This window comes from Salmo trutta, chromosome 40 (genome assembly GCF_901001165.1).
Source record: "Salmo trutta chromosome 40, fSalTru1.1, whole genome shotgun sequence".
Lineage (NCBI taxonomy): Eukaryota > Metazoa > Chordata > Actinopteri > Salmoniformes > Salmonidae > Salmo > Salmo trutta.
The window spans coordinates 16,665,536-16,674,316 of record NC_042996.1 but is presented as its reverse complement, the minus strand read 5'-3'; the positions used below and the strand labels follow the sequence as shown (position 1 = coordinate 16,674,316).

Sequence of the window (8,781 nt, the reverse complement as noted above, 5' to 3'; positions counted from 1 at the left end):
GCAAAGTGTGTGTGTGTGTGTGTTTGCGCGCGTGCGTGCGTGAGTGTGCGTGCGTGCGTGTATGTGCGTGTATGTGTGCGCGCACATTCGTGTGTAACTACTAATGATGACTAGAACACGGGAGGAGAGGCGGAGATGAAGATAGAAGGAGAGTGAAGAGGGGGACGAAGATTATGTTTTGCGGCATTCAGCGTTGAGTGGCTAGGGAAATTAGTTCCCGAATAGGCATGAGCAAAACAATAAAATAACAAGAACAATTATAGCAAGTTTATCTAATATGGGAGTCAATGGTAATGGATTTTGCCAAGCGGTTGTTTTGCTAATACTGTAAATGCGAGGCAGCATTCATATTGGTGATAGGCAGCTCAGGGGCCTAACAATGCATTCATACAATACTAAACCGCTGTTGGCTAAACAATGTGGCTACACTCGTAATAGTACAAGCTGAGTGGCTTACAATACAGCTATGTTGTTGTTGATGGATCCCACAACAGGGACAAATAAACTCCTGACAAACGGGTTTAACTCTATTATTTGTCCATCATCAACAGTGTCAGCACCCCACTCTGTTAACGATGGTTCTCACAATAGACGCGAGAAAAGCAGAGTTGAGATTAGCCCCCGAGGCCTGTGAGAGAGGGGGAGAGAGAGAGAGAAAACCGAGAAAACAACAATGACAAATGGTTTGATGAGGGATGCAAAAACCCAAGAAAGAAATTGAGAAACCTGTCCAACCAAAAACATAGAGACCCAGAAAACCTGAGTCTACGCCTTCACTATGGTGAATCACTAAAACAATACAGAAAAAAACTACGGAATGATCCATAAACAATTAATGAACATGCACCTGTCGAACGGTCGTTAAGACACTATCAGTTTACAGACGGTAGGCAATTAAGGTCACAGTTATGAAAACTTAGGACACTAAAGACGCATTTCTACTGACTCTGAAAAACACCAAAAGAAAGATGCCCAGGGTCCCTGCTCATCTGCGTGAACGTGCCTTAGGCATGCTGAAAGGAGGCATGAGGACTGCAGATGTGGCCAGGGCAATAAATTGCAATGTCTGTACTGTGAGGCGCCTAAGACAGCGCTACAGGGAGACAGGACGGACAGCTGATCGTCCTCGCTGTGGCAGACCACGTGAAACAACACCTGCACAGGATCGGTACATCCGAACATTACACCTGCGAGACAGGTACAGGATGGTAACAACAACTGCCCGAGTTACACCAGGAACACACAATCCCTCCATCAGTGCTCAGACTGTCTGCAATAGGCTGAGAGAGGCTGGACGGAGGGCTTGTAGGCCTGTTGTAAGGCAGGTCCTCACCAGACATCACCGGCAACAACATCGCCTTTGGGCACAAACCCACCGTCGATGGACAAGACAGGACTGGCAAGAAGTGCTCTTCACTGACAAGTCGCGGTTTTGTCTCACCAGGGGTGATCGCGTTTATCGTCGAAGGAGTGAGCGTTACACAGAGGCCTGTACTCTGGAGCGGCATTGATTTGGAGGTGGAGGGTCCGTCATGATCTGGGGCGGTGTGTCACAGCATCATTGGACTGAGCTTGTTGTCATTGCAGGCAATCTCAATGCTGTGCGTTACAGGGAAGACATCCTCCTCCCTCATGTGGTACCCTTCCTGCAGGCTCATCCTGACATGACCCTCCAGCATGACAATGCCACCATCCATACTGCTCGTTCTGTGCGTGATTTCCTGTAAGACAGGAATGTCAGTGTTCTGCCATGGCCAGCGAAGAGCCCGGATCTCAATCCCATTGAGCACGTCTGGGACCTGTTGGATCGGAGGGTGAGGGCTAGGGCCATTCACTCCAGAAATGTCTGGGACCTGTTGGATCGGAGGGTGAGGGCTAGGGCCATTCCCCCCAGAAATGTCTGGGACCTGTTGGATCGGAGGGTGAGGGCTAGGGCCATTCCCTCCAGAAATGTCTGGGACCTGTTGGATCGGAGGGTGAGGGCTAGGGCCATTCCCCACAGAAATGTCTGGGACCTGTTGGATCGGAGGGTGAGGGCTAGGGCCATTCCCCCCAGAAATGTCTGGGACCTGTTGGATCGGAGGGTGAGGGCTAGGGCCATACCCTCCAGAAATGTACGGGAACTGGAAGAGTGGGGTAACATCTCACAGCAAGAACTGGCAAATCTGGTGCAGTCCATGAGGAGGAGATGCACAGCAGTACTTAATGCAGCTGGTGGCAACACCAGATACTGACTGTTACTTTTGATTTTGACCCCCCTTTGTTCAGGGACACATTATTTCATTTCTGTTAGTCACATGACTGTGGAACTTGTTCAGTTTATGTCTCAGTTGTTGAATCTTGTTATATTCATTCAAATATTTACACATGTTAAGTTTGCTGAAAATAAACGCAGTTGACAGTGAGAGGACGGTTCTTTTTTTGCTGAGTTAACATGATCAAATACAAATCTTAGAATCAACTATTAAAGACTACCAGAACCCATTGGTTTTTCCAATTACCTTGAATGAACTACAGGATAAAATAAAAACCCTCCAACCCAAAAAGCCTGTGGTGTTAATGGTATCCTCAATGAAATGATAAAATATACAGACAACAAATTCCAATTGGCTATACTAAAACTCTTTAACACCATCCTTAGCTCTGGCATCTTCCCCAATATTTGGAACCAAGGACTGATCCCCCCCAATCCACAGAAGTGGAGAGAAATTTGACCCCAATAACTACCGTGGGATATGCGTCAACAGCAACCTTGGGAAAATCCTCGGCATTATCATTAACAGCAGACTCGTACATTTCCTCAGTGAAAACAATGTACTGAGCAAATGTCAAATTGGATTTTTACCAAATTATCATACGACAGACTACGTATCCACCCTGCGCACCCTAATTGACAAACAAACAAACCGAAACAAGGGCAAAGTCTTCTCATGCTTTGATGATTTCAAAAAATCCTTCAGCTCAATTTGGCATGAGGGTCTGCTATACAAATTGATGGAAAGTGGTGTTGGGGGAAAAACATACAACATTATAACATCCATGTACACAAACAACAAATGTGCGGTTAAAATAGGCTAAAAACACACACATTTCTTCCCACAGGGCCGTGGGGTGAGACAGGGATGCAGCTTAAGCCCCACCCTCTTCAACATATATATAAAATAATTGGCGAGGGCACTAGAACAGTCTGCAGCACCCGGCCTCACCCTACTAGAATCTGAAGTCAAATGTCTACTGTTTGCTGATGATCTGGTGCTTCTGTCACCAACAGCAGCACCTAGATCTTCTGCACAGATTCTGCCAGACCTGGGCCCTGACAGTAAATCTCAGTAAGACCAAAATAATGGTGTTCCAAAAAAAGTCCAGTTGCCAGGCCCACGAATACAAATTCCATCTAAACACTGTTGCCCTAGAGCACACAAAAACTATACATACCTTGGCCTAAACATCAGAGCCACAGTTAACTTCCACAAAGCTGTGAACGATCTGAGAGATGCCATCAAAAGGAACATAAAATTCGACATATGAATTAGGATCTGGATACAAATACTTGAATCAGTTATAGAACCCATTGCCCTTTATGGTTGTGAGGTCTGGTGTCCGCTCACCAACCAAGAATTCACAAAATGGGACAAACACCAAATTGAGACTCTGCATGAAGAATTCTGCAAAAATATCCTCCGTGTACAACGTGAACACCAAATAATGCATGCAGAGAAGAATTAGGCCGATACCCGCTAATTATCAAAATCCAGAAAAGAGTCGTTAAATTCTACAACCACCTAAAAGGAAGCGATTCCCAAACATTCCATAACAAAGTCATCACCTAAAGAGAGATGCACCTGGAGAAGAGTCCCCTAAGCAAGCTGGTCCTGGGGCTAGGACAGCAACACAATTGGACCGAACCAAATCATGAGAAAACAGAAAGATAATTACTTGACACATTGGAAAGAATTAACAAAAAAGCAGAGCAAATTAGAATGCTATTTGGCCCTAAACAGAGAGTACACAGTGGTAGAATACCTGACCACTGTGACTGATCCAAACTTAAGGAAAGCTTTGACTATGTACAGACTCAGTGAGCATAGCCTTGCTATTGAGAAAGGCCAACATAGGCAGACCTGGCTCTCAAGAGAAGACAGGCTATGTGCACACTGCCCACAAAATGAGGTGGAGAATGAGCTCCACTTCCTAACCTCCTGCCAAATGTATGACCATATTAGAGACACATATTTCCCTCAGATTACACAGATCCACAAAGAATTTGAAAACAAACCTGATTTTGATAAACTCCCATATCTACTGGGTGAAATACCACAGTGTACCATCACAGCAGTAAGATTTGTGACCTGTTGCCACAAGAAAAGGGCAACCAGTGAAGAACAATCACCATTGTAAATACAACCCATATTTATGTTTATTTATATTCCCTTTTGTACTTTAACCATTTGCACAACACTGTATATAAACATAATATGACATTTGTAATGTCTTTATTATTTTGGAACTTCTGTGAGTGTAATATTTAGTGTTAATTTTTATAGTTGATTTCACTATTGTATATTATCTACTTCACTTGCTTTGGCAATGTTAACATATGTTTCCCATGCCAATAAAGCCCCTTAAATTGAATTGAATTGAATTGAGAGACAGAGAGAGACAGAGAGAGAGAGAGAGGGAGAGAGAGAGAGAGAGAGAGAGAGAGAAAGTATGGAGTGAAAGAGTCTGAGAGCTAGAAACTGATAGAGAGCAAAAAAGCGAGAGAACAGGAGAGCGAGAGAGCGAGAGAGCGAGAGAACGAGAGCGAAAGAGAGATTGAGATAGAGAGTAAGTGGCGAGAGAGTAACAGCTCTGGGAGGCAAAGCCTGTTTGATCCTGAGGGGATGTAAGACGTTTGAAGCTGACAACCCCTTTGTGACGATAACACATGTTTTCCAGCGCATTATCCCCCCTCTGCTCTCCTCCATCCCTCCACCGCTCCATCTCTCTATTGTATTAAGCCCTTCCAGACGGAAGCTCCCTGTATTGTTACGTCAGCGCTAATCTGAAACGATATCTTTAGCTGTGTGAGTTTATGAACAGCTGTTGGTATTGTGAGAGCCATGTTAATCTGGTTCAGTATCTTCAGCCCATCATTTAGCGCTTTGATCCTTTCCCATTATGGCGTGGCCTCTGTTTATCACACAAATGCACGCATGCACACATACATACATACACACACACACACACACACACACACACACACACACACAATAACACAAACACACACGGGCTGTCGATCTGTGGTGAAATTTTTCCACATGGATGAAAATAAAATCTCCATTATCGTCCATCTATTAGCAGATGTAAATAATAATCTCTGTTTTGTGCATAGAGATCTAATGAGCTGTTACACCTTTTCAATGCTGTTCAGAAAGTGGATAGACACACTAGGCTTCTGTACTGTATTACCTATGTACAGTTGTAGATAGCCTAGCGGTTAAGTAACGGAAAGGTTGCTGGTTTGAATCCCCGAGCCGACTTGGTGAACATTCTGCCGATGTGCCCTTGAGCAAGGCATTTAACCCTAATTGCTCCTGTAAGTTCCTCTGGATAAGAGTGTCTACTTAATGACTAAAATGTTAAATAACGCCATGTTAGCTGACTCGCAAGATGTTTACAGCAATGACCTTGGGTCAAGAGTTGTGCACAGTAAGACTGTACACGAGACTGAGAACGCTGGAAAGTACAAATGGCTGTAAGCGAAGTGTTCAACTCAAATTCAAGGTCTAATTATACAGAGCAACCCTTTAATCTAAGTCATCTCTGATTGAAACGCACAATTAGAGTCTACTATTATGAGCATAACAATAGAAAACGTGAGGTCCCTGTGCGTGATGACAAAAAACTCACAGAAAACTGGAGCAGAGCGGAGCGACAAGCCAAGCTGTGTACAATTAACAGAAATATAAATATCACTTCATGGGTTGTGTCCCAAATGGCACCCTATTCTTTGTGTAGCACTACTATGGCCACTACGTAGTGCACTACCTATGGGTTCTGGTCAAAAGTAGTGCACTAGACAGGGAACAGGGTGCCAATTGGGACCATGTTTAAGCAGTCATTAATCAGATATAAATAGTGTGAAGCCTTTAGTTGATTAACGAGGTGAGACTTGTGTTAATTACTGTTTCCTGGGCATGTAATTAGGTTGGCAGAGATAATCAAGATGAATGAACGCTCTGACCCCCTTCTCTTCTCCCCTATAAGGCTCCAGGCATTGTTCTCTACTGGGGTGTCTGTTTTGATGCGCTGCTACTGCTGCTGCTCAGTCATGTAGCACGTAGCATGTAGCAGCCCTCATCGTGACACATACAATGCTCATAAAGCATCATGCTTATGAAGCCACAGACATTACCTATCTGCTATTGTCCCATCAAAAACATGCATGACAATAGGCTACCTCAAGTCAGTTCTTCTATGCTGCACTTATTGTCTATTTATATAGTACAGCTCAAATAATGTCTTACAAGTACTGTAGAAAACTCTCACTTCCCACCTTCCCTGGAGGGGAGTCCGCCCCTTATTGGCCGCCACACACCTCCATCAAACTTAATAAAAACCCAATAATGACCACCTGGAAAGAGGCGGGGCATTGCTATTAAGGGTGCTCACCAGAATGCATTAGGCCTCTTTCCACCAACCAAACCAGCTCAATAGAGTCCTACAAATGCTTGTTTAGAAAGTAAGTAATGTATGAATGTGTTCTGGCCAATGTTAAGTATATCCCTATTGTAAATGTAGCCCAACTGTATATATTGTTTGTAACTAAGTGTGCTAATTGGAGGCCATATTTAAAGCATGTATTAATGCTACAGCCTGAGTGATTAAATACTGATTGTTGCTAATTGTTTCATTGTAGTATTAAGAATCTTTCAGTTCAATTATATTTCCTTTATTGTCCACATGAATATGCCCTGTTTTGACATTTCTGTTTTATCCTAGTAAATTGAACTACCATCCAATTATCATCCATCCTCAGACAAACCACATTTTTCTGGTCATAAAACTATTTGAATAATGATGTATTGCTTGAAATCCAGTTTTTATAAATTAGTCTCTAACTGTTAAAGTTAATGATAAAATGTAATATGTTAAGGGATGTTTTTTATTTGTTATGCTTCACCAGCCTTATTAAGGTTGGTCATATTGTTCCTCCCACAGATGTTTCTGGAAGTCCAAAATGAAGTGCTTTTTGAGTTGGGATTTCAATTTTTTGGGAAAAACCCTCAACTGGGAAACAAAATCAACTGGACCCACAAGGTAGATTATCTGACTAATACGTATAGGTTGTCTACATCACCGCTACAACTACTATAAATTTGAATATATTACTTCACTACTGGTTGTCAAAGTCTAATACCAACCCCACCCATGGCTTTTCAGAGACATGGGTGGGGAACAAAACATTTTTCAATATGAAGGAGACATTTAAATTAACCTCATCAGTCCCAAGCCAATATCTGCATTTTTCACTAATTTCATTTATATGCTTGTACAGCCTCACATTCAAGTGTTTTACCATTTTCTTGTCAGGATGGGTCTCATGGATGTTCCCCGGGACAACGGTGGGACTTGAGGGCTGCCATAAGGAGAAAATGTTTTTGGTTTTGTTATTCTGGACCAACTTCACTTGTGCTAAATACATTTAAGTTGTTTATAGTACTATTTAATCAACTAATTGTACTTCTATGTGCTAAAATGACCCCACTTAAAGTATACTATGTGTAGTTGTAAGACATTTGAGATGTCTTATACACTTACAATGTAGCGACATGAAGAGCTACTCGCAAATAGTATGAGGTACAGCAGAAGTGTCACTAGAATATCCCATGTGCACTTCAGCTTTGGTGTACTCTTTCAGTACTTCCATACACTTTCATCAAACTGGTGTCTTTTATATCAGTGTATTTATATGGTATTGCGGTACATTACATTGTAGTGTTATTATACTAAAGCACCTTTGTGTGTGTGTGTGTGTGTGTGTGTGTGTGTGTAACATGTTTGACATTTAGACACTTGTAACGTAGGCTTGAGTGTTTGTCTGTTTAATTACACGGGGATGACTTCTGGCATTTCCCACTCCAAGGTTGATACAGTTGGAAGTGCTTATTGTACGTTGACCTTTGTGTGAAATGAAAACAAGTCGACTAGCAGATATTGAACCCATAATGAATGTGTAAATGTGGAAGGAAATAGCTGAAGGGATGTGGAGTTAATTTAATTAGAGCAATGCTCTAATTATTTCACTCTGAAACTGCTGCTCACATTAAGACGAGCTGAAGACATGATCTGCCTGGCTGCTCTCAAAATGATTGTTAGAAAATATTGTGTGCACTTCCATAATGCTGTGGTGTATAGCCTCCCTCCCAGAGTCATTCTGAAGAGGTCTATAGCCCTGGAATAAGATGCATATTTCTAAACTGCCTTTGCGTCAAGGAAGAGGGAGCATGTACACAATCTCACATTATGGTATGTTCATTCAAATGAGCACCATCCACTTGTACAGAGCAACGAAATAAAGGTAACTGGCAAAATAAAGGAAACACCTTTATGTGCACTTTGTGTGTTAATAGGGCATTGGGCCACCACCAGCCAGAACAGCTTCAATGCACCTTGGGTACCAATGTTCTACAAGTGTCTGGAACTCTATTGGAGGGATTCCACATTCTCCCACCAAAAATTACACTTGGTGTTTTGTTGATGGTGGTGGAAAATGTCTCAGGCGCCACTCCAAAATCT

The 8,781-nt window shown here is 42.6% G+C and overlaps 1 long non-coding RNA gene across 1 annotated transcript; it reads left to right on the top strand.

Moving 5' to 3' along the window:
* Positions 1–6,610: 6,610 nt before the first annotated feature.
* Positions 6,611–8,024, top strand: LOC115180398 (uncharacterized). Its single transcript, XR_003873072.1, has 3 exons — positions 6,611–6,724; positions 7,204–7,302; positions 7,576–8,024. It is a non-coding gene; the product is annotated as an uncharacterized LOC115180398 (long non-coding RNA).
* The last annotated feature ends 757 nt before the right edge of the window (positions 8,025–8,781 follow it).